The sequence below is a fragment of the Tachypleus tridentatus genome, unplaced genomic scaffold (assembly GCF_004210375.1).
Source record: "Tachypleus tridentatus isolate NWPU-2018 unplaced genomic scaffold, ASM421037v1 Hic_cluster_2, whole genome shotgun sequence".
Lineage (NCBI taxonomy): Eukaryota > Metazoa > Arthropoda > Merostomata > Xiphosura > Limulidae > Tachypleus > Tachypleus tridentatus.
This window is the reverse complement of record NW_027467782.1, coordinates 38,632,091-38,654,780: the sequence shown is the minus strand read 5'-3', so window position 1 is coordinate 38,654,780 and position 22,690 is coordinate 38,632,091. Positions and strand designations below refer to the sequence as shown.

General features: G+C 31.0%; 2 long non-coding RNA genes across 11 annotated transcripts in view; one reads left to right on the top strand and one right to left on the bottom strand.

Annotated features, from left to right (window-relative positions):
- The window catches only part of LOC143242568 (uncharacterized), a 35,119-nt gene extending 12,432 nt beyond the window's left edge, over positions 1 to 22,687 (top strand). For 5 of the 10 annotated variants that reach the window (XR_013022941.1, XR_013022946.1, XR_013022944.1 and 2 more), the window contains exons 3-6: positions 11,685 to 11,822; positions 19,818 to 19,898; positions 21,299 to 21,419; positions 22,069 to 22,687. This is a non-coding gene — a long non-coding RNA (uncharacterized LOC143242568). Of the gene's footprint in view, positions 1 to 9,450; positions 9,523 to 10,117; positions 10,651 to 11,684; positions 11,823 to 12,709; positions 12,868 to 19,817; positions 19,899 to 21,298; positions 21,420 to 22,068 lie in introns of those variants that run through there. The other 5 variants (XR_013022942.1, XR_013022949.1, XR_013022951.1 and 2 more) reach the window with 5 other exon arrangements.
- On the bottom strand, positions 16,739 to 17,507 carry LOC143242570 (uncharacterized). The gene is made up of 2 exons (XR_013022953.1): positions 17,191 to 17,507; positions 16,739 to 17,107 (listed from the first exon to the last, which is right to left on the bottom strand). It is a non-coding gene; the product is annotated as an uncharacterized LOC143242570 (long non-coding RNA).
- Positions 22,688 to 22,690: the final 3 nt, after the last annotated feature.

Sequence of the window (22,690 nt, the reverse complement as noted above, 5' to 3'; positions counted from 1 at the left end):
TATCTACGCTTGTCGTCCCCTAATTTAGCAATGTAAGGTAGGTAAAGACAGCTGATCATCAGTACCTACCGCTAATTTCTTGCGTTACTCTTTTAACAACGAATAGTGGGATTGACCGTTACGTTAAAACGCACCCACTTCTAAAAGAGCGAGCATGTTTGGTGCGACGAGGATTTTAACCCGCGACCCTTGGATTACAAGTCGAGTGCTTTAACCACATGGCCATGCCGGGCGAAAGTAATGAGAAGTACTTGTAGTTACTAAGGGTAATCTGAAACAAGTAACGTTGAGATGCTTGTTTCATATGGAGGATTATCACACAAAATATATTATTCCTGGTAGGATTTTTCTTTACTAATTAAAATACTTTTATTGGTGTTTTAAATAGAAAGTTCCACCGTTCATGATTTTGGCTTAAAAGATTACACGTTCGCCAGTGGCGTAGCTAGGGAAAGGGGGGGGGGGGGTACGGGTGTATCTGTCCCAGGCGCAGCGTCGGGGTGGGGCAAATTGATGTTACATAATTAGGAATGAATTTCAGAATGAAATGTTTTCCCCTCTAACCAAGTAATGTCCAGTGTCCCATATATGAGAGTTGCAACGTCATGTGTTGCCACAATTTGGTTGTGATTTGGTCACGTTATACCATAACGCTGTTATGAAATTCAAAATGCAGTCACTTCATAGCGAATAATCAACGTTGTTATGTAACATTGTGTGAACGTTGTTATGTAACACTGTGTGAACGTTGTGAAATGTAACATTATATGCTGTAAATCAGTAATCAGAACGCACATTACACGAGTACTTCACCGAACAAAGTCGGTAAATTGTCTATTACTTGATCCAGTTTTGCAATGCTACCATGACCTCAGCGCCTTGTCCTTCGGGAGTAACCGAACGGCTATAACAGATAATTGACCCCCGCAAGTCTGACCAATATTTCATGACCAATGCTGTCAGTGAACAAAGGTCATGGAGTGACATTATTCACTGGATTAAGAATGTAAGTTGAAATTCTTGATATGAGTATGCTCTCTTTGTACACACTCCCATTAAATGATCAAGAAAAAAGATGTTTAACATTACAGATATTAATTTTGAGGTAAAGAGGACTGGAAGGTTAAACACGACCATCTAGCAGAAGAAGACTATTGTATTGTTTGAAATGGTATGAGTTTGTACCAGTGATGAATATTAGTAGTCTGTTCTCTTTATTATATACTTTTAAAATTAAACAATAAGTTATTCTCTTTGTAAACACTCTCAAACTCCTATATTTTGTTTTTTTTAATTGATTTTTTTTACCTAGTGTTTTCCCTGGCATCATTACAATATGTACCTGATTTGCATGTTTGTTTGTTGTTTCTCTTTATCATTTAATACTGAAACTTATGTTAGTGAACTTTCTATTTGTCTTTCCTACAAGAAAACATCTCTTAAATAGCAACTTCAATAACTTTTTAAGAAATAAAAATTCATTCAATGTTTTTAGGTAAAAATAAAATATCTACTAATTCTAAACTACTTAGTTCAGAGACGTCTCAAGAAATGTTTCTAGGAACAGAGGGTTAAAGTTAAGAGCAATGAATCTGCCATTACAGACAAGTGCTTACAATCAGACTTGATCATTATGATTTGTAAGACTCATTTAAGTCATACTGTAGATTTGCAGCTATATATACTCCATAATAGTAAATGTTGGTTTGTTCTTTTAGGTTCTTAACCCTGCAGGAGAATTTCGTCCAACATAAAACAGCTGTTTATATAGGTACAGTAATCTGAAATTACATAAAGTGCATTATTTCAATGGCATTTACTGTGTATGCATGGTAAGAACAATACATCTCTGTGGTAACCTGCTACTGATATTACCAGCAAGTGGCAACAAGTTAATCCCAATCACATTGTGTCAGGGTTTACAGAATGTCATCAAGACTGCATAGATTTCTTTGAAAACCTGACTGATAATTGCCATATTTTATATCCAAGAACTTGCTGTGGTAGTGACATTTTCCAATATTAAGCTACAAGCTGTAGGTATCTAGAGGTTTTAAGTGATGCTGCTGATAAACCTGGCAATTTTTATTGGAACTCATAATCAAGTATTCTTTATAAACATAATAAAGGAGAATCAAGATTAATTTAATGCATCACTTCTTAGCTTGCAGCCTAAGCAAATATAATTATTGTCAGAAAACAACAAAATTACAAACCCTGTCTTTTTGAAACTCCTAAAAGGTAATGAGCACATTGTTTTTTTTGTTACTTACAAGAGGGTAAAAAATTGTAAATAATGGAAAAGTAATTAAAAGTTTTAATGACATTACAAAACCTAAAAAATGATCAAATGTTTATACAATAATATTTTAGTAGTATTAAAAGGATAAACAAGTTCTTGCTTTTATGACCCTGATGTTATGCACAAAAACACTTTTACAGGGCATAAAACTGTTAATGTTGAGTTCCTTTAAAGTTTTTCACGAGTAAAATTGCTGAAGACAAGGATTGTATAAACTTATGAAAAGTTAACAAATGTTTGAAAATATCTAGATATCATTATTTTTAACTAGAATTTTCATGATACCAAAACACTGGATAAACATCTCAACAGGACAAAATCAAATATTATGATTACATAATGCACTAAACTCATACCTCACTAAAAAAAACAAAATATACAACATGATCACTTCTGTTATGTTTTACCAGATAGGGATGATAAATAACACCTAAAGGCTATAATTACCTTTCTTCAGGAAATAAAATTCACAACATAATCACTAAAGCAATGTAGTTAAACCCCACTATTTAATAAAGCATGTATCACAACCACTCAAAAACATAGCTGATTATGACCAGAAAAACAACAAAACATACCAGTACTGTTTGTACACTAAGTCCTGTCTAATGAGATAAAAACATTGTACTGTAGCCAGCTGTGTTTTAATGTACAGAAAACCCACACAATGGCTCTCTATGGAGAGCATACGTCAGCTTCCACTTGATAAATCCACTACCACTGCTACATAGCCCATGAACACATTAGCAAATTTTTTTATATGTACAGAATTTTTCATCGTCCTGTGACTCCTAAAAAATAACCCTCAAAGTTGATGATGAAAACATAATGATATGAGCTGTCTCAGATATATATAATTTTTCAGCTTTAAGAGATTCTAGATTGACCAAATGTTATTATTTTACATGAGTAATAAATGTAAAAAGGTTCAATCATAAAGGAGAGATATTCTAATAAAATATAATAACTTTTAAATAGTTGTGTGAAACAAAATAGAGAAAAATTGCAAATAAACTTTAAGAATATAATATAACAAGTTAAAAACTTTAAAATCTCTCTCGAATGCATTAATTAATTTAAAACTACATGTACTGTGGACTTCAAAGGTTTATTACATGCATTAATGATCTAATGATTTCATTCATATATAATTTCAGTCAGACAATATGGTGAGTGGATGGTAGATAATATTCTAGACATATCAGACAGAATGTGTTTGTTTTGTTATAGCAAAGCAACAACGGGCTATCTGCTGTGTCCACTAAGGGGAATCAAAACCCTGATTTTAGCATTATAAATTCAAAGACTTACCTCTGTTCTACTAGGGACAGACAATGAACACTTGTATAACAGTTGTTATGGAGTGAATACCTTTTCTAAGTTAGCATTCACAAACTTCATATCATAAAAACTGTTGTTATAACAAACTAATTACATTAATAGTATTCCAACCACTACTGTAGTTGTTGTATGCCAGCGAGCCTTATATGCTATTAAATGCAATGGTAGCCCAAATCAAAATCTTATATCAAGGTTAAAATAGCCTTCTTGTTTTCAAATTATAAATTTCTCTAAAAAAGATTCCTAATTCTTTTAGCTTTTTTACCTCAATCAAATACATTAGACTACTGAAGGTTTTCAATGTGTGTAAATAATCATACTTAAATAATTTTAAACCTTTACACCACCATTATTTTCCAATGGGATTCAAAACATATAGTCTTCAAAAAAGAAACGCAAAAGGCAAAATATGAGACATATTGTTAACAAGTTTATTCGGGTAGTTCTGTGTGACATGTGTGAAACTATGCACAGTCACTGCTGAAAATCCAAAGTCTGCAAAGGCGAAGTCCACGCTCACTAGTTGAAGTTTAACGTCACTCAACGTCAATAACGAGTATGCCCCCCGTGAGCATCAATAACTGTTTGGCATCTCCTGCCCATGGAAGCGATGAGATGACGAATCACATCCTGTGGAATGGCTGTCCACTCAGCCTGCATAGCTGCTGCAAGCTGAGGTAGAGTCTGCGGTTGAGGTTGTCGCCGTCGCAGACGTCGGTCCAACTCGTCCCAAAGATGTTCGATGGGGCTTAAATGTGGTGATCTGGAGGGCCATGGAAGAATGTTGATGTTGTGGTGTCTCAAGAAGACAGTGGTGAGTCGGGATGTGTGAGGACGGGCGTTGTCGTGTTGAAAAACGTCATTGAAGTTCACCATGATGGGTTGCACATGGGGTCTTAGAATCTCGTCGACGTATCGTTGAGCCGTAAGATTCCCTCGAATGTGCAAAAGGTCTGTTGAAGCAGTAGACGTCGCAGTGGTGGTCCTATCCTGAAGGTCACGTAACCGGATGTAGTGATCCTGTGCGGGCGTGGTCACACGAGGTCTGCCAGATCGTGGACGGTCACGAGTTGATCCATGTTGATCCTTTTGCCTTTCTTTTTTTGAAGAGTATATTTATATATATGTGCCTTTGTTGTTAATATTTGCAATAATTTTATCAAGATACAAATAATGGTTGATACTATGGAATAAGAACCAGAATTTTATTTGATTAAGTAAGTGGTTCAAACGTTGTATGAAGTTTAAAGTTAGGCAATTGAAAACAGATGTTTCATTTCAAAGAGAATAACTGATATTTACCAGTAAGACAGGAGCATTATGCAGTGAAAACAATATTTTATTGTTAAAAAGGCTCCAATGCCTACAAAGATTCATTAAAAATCCATCATCATATCATATTATTTACAATAGGAAAATAATTAAATGCTTTAAAAAATACCTTTCAAAATTATGTGAGTGTGTAGATGTTATCTTGTGTAATCATAGATAATTCAAATGATAAAAATATTACACTTAAAATATTTTTTAAAAGTTATTTTATAAACTGCTATAGTTTATGACTGTATATATACATATATAAAGTATATTCAGTATATACGTATTTTTATCAAATTAAAACTGAAATGGTGAAAATTTTTTTTATATTACATTTCTATAAAATGTGCAAATATTTGAAATTTACGTAATAACATTTCATTGTGAAAATTATTTGTATTTTATCCAAAAAAATCACAAGCATAAGCAAAATTAGTAACTGAACAATTTAAAAATGTTTTCACCTTTGGCTCCCCTGTTAATGGTCAGTGATCCCACAAGAATATAAATGTGTGCGTGTGAAATTTCAAAGAATGCTTCAAATGAATGTCCTTAATGAGTTGTATTATATGCCACAACAGCAGTTTCTTTGGTGCTACATTATCAATCAAAGACAAAAGCTTTAAGAATTAATATTTTTTACTTAATCTGCTAAGTGTATTACGTCTATTATTAATACTCTTAGGTAACATTTGAGGACTGTTATGAGCCCCTAAGGACTCATGTCTTTAATGAGTTGTGTTATATGCCACAACAGCAGTTTCTTTGGTGCTACATTATCAATCAAAGACAAAAGCTTCAAGAATTAATATTTTTTACTTAATCTGCTAAGTGTGTTACGTCTATTATTAATACTCTTAGGTAACATTTGAGGACTTAACTGACACCTAATAAAATTCAATTTAGATGTTAGAAAATTGCTCATACTGACGTCCAAGCCCCTAATGACACAGCGGTATGTCTGCAGACTCACACCACTAAAATCTGGGTTTCGATGCCCATGGTGTACAGAGCACAGATAGCCCATTGTGCAGTTTTGTGCTTAATTCTAAACAAACAAACTGATGTCCAACAAATATTTGAAAAGTTTGTTACTAAACTATGTTATAATCTAAAATTAAAATATACTGCTTTGAGAATGCAAGTCTTTCTATTCGAAATTTTGAGTAACTTACAAGTTATTGTGTCACAAAATATTGTGAACTCAGACAATAAATGAGCCATTTATCCCAATCTCAAACACACCTTGAAGAACTATAATTTGTATTTGCAATAATTAACTTACAACTACCTCTACTACCAGTTTTGAGTTTGATCAGCATCTGACATTGAATTTTAGCTTTAAACATTTCGTGGGTATGAGCGCTAGTTCTAAAACTAATGCAATATCAAAATTACAGATTAAAATCATATTAATTACTTATCTTAGGATCTGGAGACAACTATTATGATATCAATCAAGTCCCCTCTTTCTCACCTTTTAACCTAATAATACTACTGATATCACAAAATGTTCTGTTCTACTAACAATGATAAGAATATAAACATACGCATGCTTTCTTATTTTCTTAATATGACGAGAACTTTCTTGCAGATTCGGTTGTACTCTTTGTTCGAAACTGTAGAGGTCGCTTGATAACACATACAAATAGCTAACTACTCAGAAAACTGACAATTTTATAGTTTTATTTTAGTGAAGTGATGTCTCCAAAGAAAACCAAACGAACCAGGAAAGAAAGTTGATCAAAAGAATGAAATATATCAATGTAAAACAATTTTAAATTTTATTGTTGTATACATAGGTACTGAATACTGAATTATGTAAATTGTAACCAGTGCAATATTTGTACGTTGAAGTAATATATTGTACCTTGAATTTACCATAGCAGCTAAGCCTAATTCCAGTCTGTGAGTGTTAATACACAAAAATGAGTTAGTTACATAATTGTTCATGCTAATTATAAGTAGTATCTGCAATATTATTACAAATGTTATGTTCAATGTAAGTAGATTTGACAACATTTTAAAATGAAATTATTAGTATATAACTCATAAGTAGGGACAACATAAATTGTAAATTTACGATTTTAAACTTTAAAAGCAATGGTGAAATAAGTGCATGTCCTATTACTTGAATTGTGGTCTATCGTAATCAGAAAGCTTTTCCTACTTATAACTCATAAGTAGGGACAACATAAATTGTAAATTTACGATTTTAAACTTTAAAAGCAATGGTGAAATAAGTGCATGTCCTATTACTTTGAATTATGGCTCTATCGTAATCAGAAAAAAAAAAGCTTTTCCAGCAGCTGGTAAATCATGAAGAGTACTCAATAGGACAAGTACTTTCTCCTTTAACTTAATTGCTTTAGTGACTCTTTATGTGAAAGTTTTAAACTATGAAAAACTATTTTTATAATACTAATATTTTTCATTAAAACAAATTCAGATACAAGACCAGAAACAAGGTGGGTAGATAATTGTACTTTGCTGTCAATCTGGAAATTTTGTTTATTGGCTGATGACTTCACCAAAACCTCACATTGGCAAAAAAACAGACAACTGTTACACAGTTTGTGAAAACTGGATCTCCAGCTGGCTACAAAACAGATATCAACATGCTACAACATTCAGTGATTAAGTGTACTGATCCTCTATTGATAAAGTAACATTAATACAGGAAAAGAAGAAAGTGGCTTGTAAGTTCAAAGTGACAGTGTAGATGCAATGGTTCAGACTTAGAGGTCAAAATGACACAAAAAAGCAGGTGTGAAAGAGCTGCAAGGTAATTTTAAAAGTATGAAGAAAGAGAAAATGAAGGACTGATTCATCTATTCCACTGGAGAGTGATGAAGATGAAATGTGTAGCAGTACTTCTGAGGATCCCATGGAGTTTGTGACACTGAATGAATGATGCAGATAATCCAAGAACTGAAGTAAACGCAAGACATTGTTGTGGTATTTCAACTGGCACAGGAGCAATGCCGATTCAATTTGGTATTGAATCCACAACAACATTAAACTTTCCAAATCAAGAAGCTCTATGAAAAGCATCAAGTTTCAGTGCTCTTGAAAAGAGCAGGTGATTGCTTGCATTCTGCATGGCAGGATTAAGGATTCTTTGTACTACGTTACTTCCAAGAGATCCAGATGATCTTATGAACATGACTGGAAATACAATTAAATCTGATGATACAAAACTATTCTCATATGCCAACAATATGAAACAAAGTTTTGCCAGAGAAAGTTTGTCTCACTTTGACTATCTGATTTAGATTTATATTGCTCAGCATAAGGCCAGATCAAAAAATAACTTATTGTTGCAAGATTCATGGTTAAATTTCAAAATTTCTTAATCAGAATGAAATACAATTGTATACCTATGAGAATTGATTACATCAGTTTGTTTCATGCAAAGTAATCAATTAATTTTATGAAAATAATCAACTTGTGTGTCCAATTATTACCATCTTCAATATTCAGTAATCAAAATTAATCTTTTAGAGGCAGTTCACGTCTTGCACAGAAAGCTGTCTTTTTATGTCTGCCTTAGAAATTTCCATGCTACTTGTGAAGTTCTGCTGATTGTGTGAGTGACTAATTTCCTCACACAGGTTGTGTAGTAATGATGGATTACAGTCATGTTGACTAATTGTTTTCAAATTACATTGTGATGCTTCTTGTTTGGTGATATTGTTTTGTCTGGTGCACATGAGATGGTGTGTCAGGTAAAGATGAGACTGTTTCTTGTTTCTGTTTTTTAATAGTGTTCTTTGGCTAGTGTATCAAATCTGATTTTGAAATAACCAAATACTTTGTTGAGGTCAGAAAATGACTAATTTGGGGTATTTTCAGTGGTGATGCACACCAACACACACATCCTAAATAGATCAGATGTATTTAAGTTGGGTCTGGTAAATGCAAATTCTGGGTGTTATTTATCTCATTTTACTACTTTAATATCATGCTGAAAAGGTGTGGTCAGTTCTTATAAACTTCATGAGAAGACAGTGCATTAGCATTCAAAATATTAGTCAAACCAGGTATCCAATGCTACCTTAACTTTTATCAGTGTTTGAAACTGCAAAATTTTGTGATGGCCTTTTAACATGTCTTTAACACTTTGTAATTTCATAATTATCATCAACATTGTCTGTAGGAAAGTAGGAAGAAAAACAGTATGAAAGGCTGTGTAAAATCATACTTCCATATAGTAATCTTATAAGTATTGCATTAAAGTCAATTTCATAAAGTGTAGTTTTCATCTTAACAGCTGTCACATTTTCTTTATTTTTAATGAACGTATATCAGATAATATGTTCTGAATATTTTAAAACTCTAGTTATCTTTGTAATGCATGATTTGTTTACTTAATCAATGAAATAGTATGCAATGTTTGTTAAACTTATTGATACAAAGGTTCAAACAAATTGTTGGTAATATAAGAGTAATCACACTCTACTCACATTACCTTAGGTAGATCAACAAGTAGGAAGAAAAGAAGGAAATTGAGGACCTGAACTTGACATTAAAATCTGTAACAACACAGAAAGATGAGAAAGGTAAAATACTACTCTTTATATTAAGAAATAGGTTTTTTTCTGTCACCTTTCCTTGCTTGTGGAGAATGAAGTTAATGTTAGATAACACTGCACAACAAAGTTTTTGCATCTTGAACACTGTTGGGTGTTCCTTATAGATTTTTGGCTGCTGATAATGAAAATCACATCCACATTTGCCCATTATGTACAGTTTCATTGAAATCTTCAGTTTTGCTACAATGGGAAAACAATATCAGGGCAACTGGAATTTGTCAATGCTTGCCGACTACTGTTGGACACTGCAACGTGATGCACAGGACATTGAATACAAACAAAAATCAGGAGCAAAACACTTCTAATTATGTTGAACTTAATAGTGTATTACAAACATAAATGCAATTAAATAAGTTATTGCCAGTAAACAGTAAACTGTCTATTTCTCAAAGTTTCTATGTTATGAAACAAAACCAAAACTATATTTGTGCATACCCACCAGATACCTGCCACAATCAGCAAAACCTTTTCAGGAAGCAAAAATTAAAAAAAAATTGTTGTGCAGTATAATTTTTGTATGGAGTGTAAAGGTTTATTATTTTATTTTTACCTAATACAAATGTTAGATTAGACAAGCTTTCCCATAAGTTATTTCTATGTAATTCAATAGAGAGTGTGAGCAGAAAATTCTGAAATTTGTATATTCCTATTGTTGTGTGACTTTCCAGTAACATAACAAGTACGTGATATGTATCTCAGGACAACTGGTTATACCAAAATAAAACTGAAAACAATGTTTTGACCTTCTTAGGTCATCTTCAGATTAACAAAGGAGGAGATTGCAACAGTTGTTCTGAAATACATTTTCACTTCAAGTTGGTTTCTTGTCATCACGAAGTACGTGATATATTGTTAATCACTTACCCTCCTCCTACATGTTGATATGGCATGTTTTTGTAAACATATAAATACAAAGATTTTAATTTTTTTCTTTTTTCCCCATTATTGCTTTTGCTTGTTTTGAAGTGGTGTAAAATGAGCATGAGAATATGTCAATGTGAGGTTTAATAGTACTAAAAAACATAGGATTTTATAGTTAACTGAAGACTTTTAAGAATTACTACATAAAGTGTTATCAATACAGATTATCTTTGGGTACGTCAATGATCTGGCTGTCTAAGTAGGTCATAAAGGTTTTTAAGATATTTCTTAGAGATAGCAAATAACATAAGTTGAATCTTTCAAACTGAGTTATTCAAGAAAAAGTTAAAATACTTTCCAGAATTATTATGGTTTTTAAACCTTATGTATTATAAAGAAACTGAAATACATCATAATGATATGTAGTCTTAAATGTGTTTAAAGATGGAACCTCTTTGCTTTCTACTTTTAGAGATACATTTCCCTGACATTGAAATCCTACCATAAGTTAGGAATTTTTTAGCATTAGTCATATATAAAGAATTTCTAAAATGTGGAACATCAGGTTTACAATTTCACCCATTTAAGGTTCTAAATATTTATTTTTCAGCTTTTGTTTTTAAAGTCTGGCACTAAAATTGTGCTAATGTACAACTTGTAATTATAAATATTTATTCTTTATCAGTGAGAGTTAAATATTTTTTTAAGGAGTGGTTGGAAAGAAATACAGTTTTATTCCATATGAGTTCTGCAGTTATAACACTTAGAGAGACATAAATCAGGTAGATAATTGTGACTAACCAACAATAATTGGCTTTATAAGTACAATGAAATTATTTACATAGCTACACCTCATTCAAAACAAAAAGCATAAGCTATTATATTACTGTAACTTCATTGAATGTTATTTTTATACATTTTAAAAATGCATGTTGGTACATTTTATCTGTTTTTATAACTTTAAAAATTAAAACAACTTATGTAACAAGTGTGTGGTACAAGTATTGTGAACATATTAACTGAAAGCATGAATTCTTTTACTGTACATAGCTATCTTTAATATTAAATTAGTTTTCATAATTTTTGTGTGTTTTTCAACAGTTAAGTCACTGATATTATTAGGGTGAATCAAAACAAGTGTTCAAAGTCTGCTTTATGTAAATCACACACTACATCATTGAAGTGTTTTATCTTGTTACTCTCAACAAGGCTACAGTTCAGTTACATTCATCTCTTGCAGAAAGGTGATATAACTATTTTAATTTCAGGAACTGATCCTAAATCTGTACTGTATGTTTTTTATAAGTAAGAACAGTGTAAGAAAGGTGACAAATGCAAGTTTTCCCACGATGATGTTGAAAATAAGAGTGAAAAGAAGAGTATTTATGTAGACTTGAGAGATGAAGGTAATGTAGTTTATTTTTTTATCTATGCATCTATTATCTGTTAAAAACGTGAAGTGTAAAGGTCTTTTAAATCAACTGTATGGTTTTATGTGTTTGCATTATTAGTGTTAGACTACTGAAGCATTTTAAGAGTTTAAATGTCCATCTTCAGTTTACCTTTTAGAAAATTAATGTAGATAAATCTAATTCTGTTAAGGGTATCTTTCTTTTCAAATATAAAAAATTTAAATTCTATATTTTTTGGTCAAGATGAATTTTTATCTAATAAAAAATTTGGATTTCAATCAGTTAATTGTTCTTTACTGCACTTGATAAACCAGAATAAACATATGATGTCATAGAAGAATATTCCTGCAGCTTTCAAATAGTCAAAAATATTTTCAGAAGTAAAACCACAACAACAAAAGAAACAAAATTCCTGTCTTTGGTATTTTTCCTCTTTTCCCTGAGTCTTACATTGAGATTTGTTCACATTTATGAGAGCTCTGGGTATCTAATATGTTGATAAACCAAATTACTGCTGCAGTAATATGTGATCAGTGTATTGACTATAGAAATTCCCATTACAGCTGAACATGCTACTGGTAAGATTTCCCAGGAATTTAGTTCAAAGTTATCTACGGACTTTAATTCTCAGGAAATTAGATTCATGGGTTTAGCCAGTGATTTCTTCTTCTTTCAGTAAAACAATGTTTCTAAGTAAGAATGTAATCAATAAGAAGACATTTGGACTCTCTGTTTTTCTTTGTTTTTAACACTTTTTATTTTAGCCTGTCATATTCCACACCATTTCAAGAGTTTTAGTTTTCCACTACTTTTCATGCTTCCAAGTTGTTTGCTTTTGGAGAGAATTGCTCTTCTCATACTTTTGTTTCTGTTGATACCAGTTCTACCAGGGGACCGGTACATGTTGATAAACTTTACCATACCTCAAATCTGGTTGATATACCTGTGGTAGTTGTGACTCAGATGTCATTTGTGTGGCTTTACTCTTATTTACACATGGGAGAATTGAGTATTTCATGTCATTAATGTATGGATTTTGGTAAGTTAGATATTTATATGTTCTTTATCATCTAAGTTATTTTAAACGAATTATAAATGAGATATTGATTATTAATTGTGTTATTACTAGATACATTTAATCACTTTGCAAGTACATTAATCTTACATACTTTGTGGTCTCAACAGATTTCATGGCTTTGTTAGTTCATTATTAGTAATTTAACTAGGTATGTTTAGCCTAGATTGTTTGTAAGTTGCAATTATTACTACTAGTAACATATAATTATTTTATTTTTCAAAATTGTTAATCATGTGCTAAACCATTTTCCCTTCATAATCCACAATTTAAAATTCTTCCCCACAGTGTCCACTTCATTGCCCTAAATCATGTTTTCCATTTCAGGACTTTCCTGTTTGTTTGGACAAACCTCAATTCTTTTCACTCTATGATAATTTGTGCTCTTCTCTCTATGAATAACTAGATAATGTTTGCTTCTACTCATTCACAGTCCATAGACCACACTCCACTGATTCTACAAGATACAATAGAGGAGGATTCCTCATGATAGTGGGAGAAATCCATTCTTATCTCCTCTCAATAACCCATTCATTTGGGTAGTTTTCTTCTTTTCAACCTCATTTGGGCCCAGCCTTCTCCTTTTCAGGTTTGGAGCAAGCAGTTCACATGTTCTTCACCTCACATTTCTTGCAGTTAAATGTATTCTATCTTTGTGGGGATGTGAACTATGGATCAAACTTGTATGTATTCACTTTAGTGGGAACTGAGAGATCAGTGAAACTTCTCACCCATACACACTGCCTGCATCCATATACTAGTAACAACATTTACTAGTTCATGTCTTGCCTTATGTATTGTATGTTATAAAATGTATTTCATTTTAAGTTTAATTGTCTTCATTAGTAAAACTTGATTTCTTTGCTTATGTGATGTTAACATGCATCTGCTTGCAGAAGAACTGAGTCAGTTAACCAATCAAAATAAGAGTTTGTGATACTTATTTTAGCAATCAATCAAAATTATGATTAAATCAGTTGTCATGAAAGTAATAAACTAATTGAAATTAATGTTTCTAGTTATTCCAAATATCCAGATGATCAAAATATTTGTTAGGTACAAACTTGCATAAGAGGCAGGTGTGGGGATGCTTTGACTTCCATTGCCATTAAATTTACTATTCCTGTCATTGTTATTGCAAAGCTACAGAAGCTATCTATCACTGCACCAATTTTGAACCATTGACTGTCAACTCTGGCTATTTAAATAATTAGGTGTAAATTTATTGTATTTTGATTTTTTTTTCACACTGTGTGATGTTTTTGCTTTACAATTGTATCACTATTATTTAAAGTTGTATTAGTGTGAGCACATTTAGAGCAGGAGCCCAAGTGGTCCAGTCATTCATATTTTTAGTATTTAATAACTGTGTTCTTCAGTTATGTATGAGAGAATGCAGGTGAGGTGAAGGGATCCATAGGGGTAAACATTATGCACATTTTTCAGAGATTAATAATAATATTGTTTAATATTATATTTGAATAGGCATTAATTTAAGGTAGAGATCAAGGAGTTGAAACCCCATCCCTTCTAGCTGTTTTTTTTTTTTAAAGTAATACCTGTATCATTTAATGTTTTTATCTGTGGGGTCTTAACTCCTCCCTCCATTTTCCCCCTTCATTTAATTAGGAAAACAGTCAATAGTATTGAAAATAAATATGAGGTTTCAGTATCTGTTTGATTGGTCTATTAATTACCTTTATTATTATTTATTTGAATTTAGTTTATTTTGAATCTATAACAGTCAGGTGTAGCTTCAGCCATTGACTTATGAATACAATAATATGAACATCAACTTAATGTTTCCCTGGTAAATTATCAGGCCTTGGTTTTTATCCAGAAATTAACAGTGTGCATGCATTCTAGACTTTATGGAGATTTGTTTTCCTTAAAGAAAGTGCTATTTTCGGAATTTATAATGCATAATGGAGGGGTTTAGACATTTTCATTGTTGGTTGGTTAGCTTGGCAATTTATGGTGCAAAGCAACTAAGCTATATGCACCAGACATTTTGGTAATGAAGTTAGAAAAAATTACCTTTTTCTCTAAATGATAATAAAAAACTTTATTTCAACCCAAATTTTGAAATAACTATTTGTAGTTATTATTTCTTACATCATTTGTAGCCCTTATATTTATGACACTTGTAGCTCTTGTAACATATGCCTACTTTAAAATCTGTTTTTCATTGTTTGAAAGTTATAATGTTCCTGACAAATGTTTTAGTACTGTTGATATCCAAAATAAGTAAAAATGCAAGTGACAAAAAAGAATTGAAAACAGATGTGATGCTTGCAAACATTAAAATGTGAATATAGTTGTAGACGTGGTTTTCCTTTCAAAATATAATAATTTATTTCAATTAAAGTTTTTAAATGTTTGTTTTTATTTTCTAATTGATCACATTGGTAGAAATAAAGATATAGATTTTAAATTGTTCATTACAACCTATATGAACTAATAATAATAGACTTTCTAATTAATTTTATCACTAATTACTTGTAACACATAAGTATAAATAATAAAAACAATGAATGTGATGTACACTTATTAATTAAACTACTAGAAGTCTAATTGGACCCCCTCTTCATAAAAGAAAGAAAGAGAAACTATTCTTGCTATGATAACAGTTGTTGAGAAAGTTTAAATATGCTTGGATATAGCACATAGACTATCATGTGTTGATAAAGTTAAAATATAGGTTGTTTCTTATAGCTTTGTAAAGTTTCTTTTCTGTTCCCTTTGTTGTGAATTCTGAATGTATTTGTGTATAAAATTATATATATTTTAAAGCTATAGTTTTAGTTTTATTCAAAGAGAAAATATATGATAACTTTGCATAAGGTAAGTAAGCTTATACAGTTTAAAGATGGGTTGAACTGATAACAAATCTTATTAAAAGTTTAACATGATAATGAATGTATAGTGTTTGGAAAAGGTTTTGTCATCTTCAAGTTTAATAATATACCTACACACTGAAATGTATATTGTATGAAGCAAAGAGGTTGCATAACTTGAGATTGCTTAAAGCATAATAAAGTTATTTTGTTGATGCTCTGTTTCTAATTACTGTTTTTACTTTTTAATAAACACATTATGATTTTATTAAGTTGCAGTGTTTGTAAACATATTTTTTAATATGTTCACCAAATAAAATACTGTCATCAAATTGTACAATTTTACTATTTGGTGAATATGGTAGGAAATTGCAAAATATTGTGATGTTGTAAATATTTATTAAGTAATGTTCTAGTATGTTTATTTTGTTCAAATAATGAAGATAAATAAATTGTTTAACTAAAAATGGCAACTGTTAAAAAGATGAAGGCTGTTATGTGAAATTAAGGGTAATTTAAAAATTAGTGAAAAAAAAAGTGAAAGAAAAAATTAAAAATGATACCACGTTAGAATAATGTTGTGGTTGAAAAATGTTAAGAAGTAAGCATGTGCTTTTCTTGTATGGGTTATAAAAGGTGTGGTACTAATGGGTTGAGTGTAATTGATCAGTTCAAGGAATTCAAGGAATTATTTTCCACAAAGTAGGGCACACAATTCTTATCTAATGAGATTATTAGGGATTTAGTAACAAAAAAAGAAGAGGAACATTATTTAATGTTGTCCTTTGCATAATTTTTGCTTCTTTCATAAGTACTCTTAACTGGTGGTAATAAATACAAACTGTAGATGTTTAAATCCTTAAACAGAACTAATTTACAAAATTGTAAACTTGTTAAGCATTTTAAGAAGAAACCCCCACTAATATAGTAAGTTCTAATACAGAAAATCAAGATTTTCTAACTTGTTTACTATACCACTTGGATGGAAAGTACATAAGTTATAAAATATTTCTATTTAATGTTGTTTTTAAGCATTAAACACACAGAAAATACATTTTTGTCATTTAAAAACTTGACAGTCAGACATGTACAGATCATATATAAATTTGTAACTGTAAAAGGTGATGCATTTGGTTTGTTCTCTCAAAACATCTCAGTGATGGTATACTTAACATGTGATGAAACTTGTGGTTACCATGAAACACATTCATCTATTTAAAAAAACTGATACTGACACTCATAATGTATAAATATTAAAAACAGACTTATTTGTGAGCTTTCTGATATTTTAGTTATTAAACTTTCTATATTCCAGTTGGTAACAAAACATTTTGTTGTTATCCCATTTCACAGTGTCAGGATGGCATCTGCATAGTGCTTGATATTGGTGGTGTTGCACAGCATCATCCTTATCATACAGTTGAATGTTTCTGCAGAGTTGACTTGGCACCTGCTGAAATTGGTAAATCCATCTAGTATTAAAAATGCTGTCTTCTCTGTAAATCCTGTCTTCATTAGGATTTGGCAATAACCTTTACTGAGGTTGATCTTTGAAGAGAACCTGACCTTATAATTTCTAGGTTGTTCATAGTTTCAGAGTTGAACTTCATCACAAGATTCAGCTTTTGGAAATTTATTTAGAAACAGTTAACCTATCTCTAATTTTTGTGATTAAAACTGGTAAATGGTAGGCTAAATTTGAAGGCTTAACAATTCCAGCTTCCAACATTGCCTCAGCTTCCTGCTTTGTAAGCTACAGTGGAGCGCCATTAAACTTGAAATTGCTTAAGCCGCTGTAGCAAGTCTTGTCCCAGAATTTTGATGTATTAAATCTACTACCTGGCTTTTAAAGTTTCTCACACTCTCCTTGTCGTTGACACTGACATGACAAATATGAGCGAGGATTATCGCTGCTCACCGCTAATTTAAGAAAGTGCAAAACGTGGCTTACGAATTTAATCCTGGCTTTATAACTTCAAGGAGATATTTAAAAAGGATTTGCTTTCATTTGGGAAATAAATAGAATATATTACAGTAGAAATTGACCGTTAATCTACCTTATCTGCCCTGTATGCCAGCTTTATGGAGGCCGCCATTGTTACCGAATCACACCTCTCCATACATTAAACTTAATCCGCGGTAAATCCGTGAAAAAGTGATCAATAATTAAAGTATTATTTTTAATTCGATAATCCAATATTTTTATGGAATTGTATAAATATTACCCACAAACCCAATAGACATCACTTCAGTTTCTGAGCTGTTAGCGACTTCGGCTTTTCAGTCACAAAGGTTTTAGCCGCAGACCACTTAAGCCGTGGTTAAGCAGGTTGACCCTCCAAATACTGCATCTTAACAGCGCTCCACTGTATTTCATTGCATAAGGTATCTGAAAGGGCTTCACTTTAGCTGGATACCATGTTGTTGTGTTGCACAAGGCCTATCTTTCCTGGTCTATCCATGAAGATATCTCTCCTCTTTCCATTCTTTTATCAAAATTTGACATGGTTATATATCATGTAATCTCCATGCTATTTGCACTTTTACTATAGTTGTGCACATATTGGTATTTATTTCCACTGTCCTTCTAATTTTCTTCTAACACAACTTACCACTGTGTAATCATGGCTGTGGCTTACCAAATGTTGTAAACGTACTTAATAGTAATGTAAATTTATAAGTGTGTTGGACCACAAAATTTTCTACAGTAGGTATCTCTGACTTGCTGGCAGTGAAATTGACAAAAAATTAACAACATGCACTCCACTTGTTTTTTTTAAAATAATATATGTTTGAAACAAGTTAAATGTATGTACAAAATTATTTACACTATGGAGATAATATTTGTATCTAAGACACTATACAGTTTTCTTTTTATTGTCCAAAGTCCACTTAAGCCAATTCAACAGTTTTAGAATTCAGTTGACAAGCTAAACTTTTATGTCTTTTAATCACAGTGGTATCATGATATCACATGAGCTACTACGGTTGTATCCTTAACTTTCAGTATTATTCTGTTTTTGTACTTCCAATTATCATCTTTCTTTTGTTGAAGTCCACATATGTGGGTTCAATTGGTTTAGAACACCCTTTTATGAGACATAATATTCTCCTTATCTCTTTTAAACTTTAAATGTCACCCTAACCTACCAACCATTCACTTCCACAACAGTTAACTTTACAAAGTCTAACTTTTCTGTGACAGTTCTCTCTCATGTGACTTTTACTCTTTTTTCATTCATCTAGTTATAGTTATTTATACATATATCACAGTCTTGACATCACTGGATTGTAAACACAGTGTTCAATAGCCTCAACATCAGTGAGTTACAAAGTAAATTAATTAGTAACACTACCTCCACTAAACAGTCTTATATTCAAGTTGGTATAATGTTTAGACATAAGTTTTCTCTGAATACTTTGTTATTACATTATTATTGAATAATATCATAATTTTATACAGTTATATTTCCTGTACATAAATTGTTATCTGTATGCATTCATAAAATTACATCTTGCTCTATGTAATTTATAAAATTGTGTTCTGTGTGTGTTTTATAATATATTGTTGTATTATATCTAATTTTTACAATTGTGTCATTACATTGTGTACTTCAAGAGAGCAGCTCTTAGGTCTAACTTGACAAGAATTTCATTTTAAACATTTTTGGCATGGAAAAAAGTATTTTATTCTCTGTCTATCCACACTTCAATCCAAGTTTACTTATTGAATTTCATATTTTGTACTTTTGTCTTCCTCTCTTTATGTTTATGAAGGATAGTATACTTTTAATATATTTTCATAAAAATGTACATAAGTTGTTTAGATTTTTTATACACAAGACTTTATTCACTTATATCAATTTAGATCTTTATTACATTCTTTTAATGAAAACGTGTGTAAAGTGTAACAGTTAATATATAAATTTGGGAAATAAGTACATACACATATATGTAAGTATAAAAGACATTGTGTACAAAAATTTTTATATTTGTCTGATTGCATGTTTGTTCAATATTTAATTGAAATATATTTTGTAAGCATAGTATCAACAACAACATTATTTTGATTTGTAGATATCAAAATGAGAAGAAGGAAAAAGTTCAAGTGGAACAGGACAGGAAAAAGTAGAGTTTAAAGCTGGTCATCACATTGGTGTAAGTGATATTGTAAAACTGTATGACTGTCATCATATGATGAGTATTATTAGTAAGTTAAAGTTTGTTGACCATCATCATGGTGTAATTATAATAGATGAACTCTACTGGTCACCCTTTAATTTAATGAAATATAACTACTTGTTATCATCTATTGTAAGATCAACAGTTTGTAAAATCATTCTTGAAATTACTGATCATCACTGTGGTATAAATAATTATATATTTATTTTAAACATAGCTTGTACTTTGCTTAAGAAGAGGTAAGCTAACTTTAAAAATAGCAAGACAAGTTGATGTAGAATTTTAACATTATATAGTACAAAATGCATTATTAATGAGTGTGGTCATAGAGCATATTTAAACTTGTCAAGTTTATTCTTTTCATTGTTAAGTATGTTTATCTGAAGAGTAAACTAGAATCTTCATAGTTATGAGTCTTCAAACAGCTCAGTGGACGAGAGATTCAACCCAGACTTGGCTGTAGAAGGCTAGATGGGTGAAGACCTCAAAGCATGAGGTCTTGTTTGCATGCTATTTTATCTCTTAAGGATTTTCATGGAAATGTTATTAAGGAATGTTGCTTAATTAAGTGCCCTCCGCTAGTACAGTGGAATGTCTCCGGATTTACAACACAAAAATCAGGTGTTCGACTCCCCTTTGTGGCTTTGCTATAAGAAAAACACACAGCTTAATTAAACAGTGTGTGTTTTATCCAGTTCATCAATATCATTTGATATCATAGTTTGTTTCTTCAAAGAGAAAAAAAAAAGTTGTACAGTGAAACATTTATATATTTTTATTTCTGTCTCCACATTACAGGCTGTGGTATCACAAGGATATTGGAAGAATTCTCTTTATACAAAAAAAGACATAATTATAATCTCTCTCTTTTTTTATTAATACCAGCAAACTTGGTTGTCAGTGTTGACACATCAGTGAACAGTTTTGTGTCTTTTTGTAGCTGGGAAATTGAAAATTGATTTCAAAAGGATTTTATAGTTTTGGAGGAAATAAAAATAAACATTTAAACTCAAGCCAAAAGTTTAAAAATACATATATTAATTTATTTCATGTTTTAACCATCATTTAAGAATCAGTCCCAGTTCCAGATTTTTCTTAACTGAAAAGGGGGGCAGTGAGACATATGCTGGGATTAAATCTGAAATTATGGTAAAACTAAATTTATGGATAATAGTAGCTTTGGGGTTGGAGAACTATTTTAGCTCCTTCCCACTAGTGCTAGCTCTGTTGAGAAATATAATTGCAGAATTAATATATATAAATATTACTTTTAAATTTTGTCTATGTCAATGCTAACGTGTATGAGATATATTTATCATAAAAGTTGAGGGCATTGGAACATATAAAAATTTAATCTTTGTAAACTTTCTTTGCAGTTGCACAACTGTGATTCATATCTGGAACTAACAACTGAGACCTTTATCCTGCAAGCAAATGTAGGATTAACATTGTTACCTAATCTTCATGAAGTGAACAGAAGAAAAGCAAACCTATATGGTAAGAAGATGTAGTCAGTATCAAGTATTACATTAAGAAAGTAACTGTTATAGTTGTGCCTTAAATTTAATTCAAGTGTCTGTTGAAGTAGGAAAGTTATAGTTAAGGTTTAATATGAAGTATCTATTTTAATAAAAGAATTGTTGACAAAATTTTAAAAAGTATGTTATAATAATACGAAGTTAGAACATAATATAAATTAGCTGTTAAAGTAAGATAGTGTTAAAAACCCTTATTATCAACTATAATAATAATTAATTTGTATTTAATGCTTATTAATTTAAAAAAAGATGTTCAGACTTGTTTAACAAAACCACAAATATTTCATTTTTAGAAAAATCATGACATTGAAAATGTTAAAAGAAAGGTCTGTCTGTAAAAGGTAGTTTGCAAATTTTTTTACAGACACTAAAAAGCCTGAATGAAGCTTATAGCTAATAAGAATGATGAATGTATTGATATATGTAAAAATTATATATTTGCTTTGTTAGTTATTGTCAATGTTTCAAAATGTATTGAGAAAAATCAGGACAGATTATGTTGATTAAATATCATATAGATAATTATATCAGTAATTGTTGGTATCATTGTTAGTGGTATTTTGCACTAACATGGTGTTCATTGATTGTTTTATACAATAAATTTTTAGGAGAGGAGGGGAAGCTTCCTGAAGCAGCTGATTGAGAAGATCATCTTACTGCTACAGTAGATGGAGAAGCTGTTCCAATCAATGAAAACCTATCTGATGAAGAATTGGATGTGTAATAAGTAGAAATCCTATAAAGTTACAATGTATCAAACTTAACTGTAGTGTGTGTAACTGAACATTGGCAGTGGCTTGTGTCACCCAGATTCTTCTTAAAGATAATTTCAAGATTGTTTTACAAAGTGCCCTACCACAGACATGATCTGTACCACTAGTAGATGTCTGCTCTACATTTATTTATTACTTACTTACCTATAGCTAAACATTTTTGTAAAAAAAAAAACACATTTTATTGAACCTGATGTTTTGTTCAAAGTTACCAAGTTTGGTTTTAGCAATTTATTGCTCAATGCAGTGATTAATATAGTGTTTCTAGAATTGAAATGCTAAAGTTACCTTAAAAACAAAAATTGTGTAAGATTGATAAAATGTTTTAAGTAAAACAAGATATAACAGAAGTAAATGTGATTTTTAGAAAGCAATAATTTTTCTATCTTTATGAATTTCATTGAATATCTTGTTATAAATATTCATTATTGTAAAATAAATGGCGAGAAAAATTAAG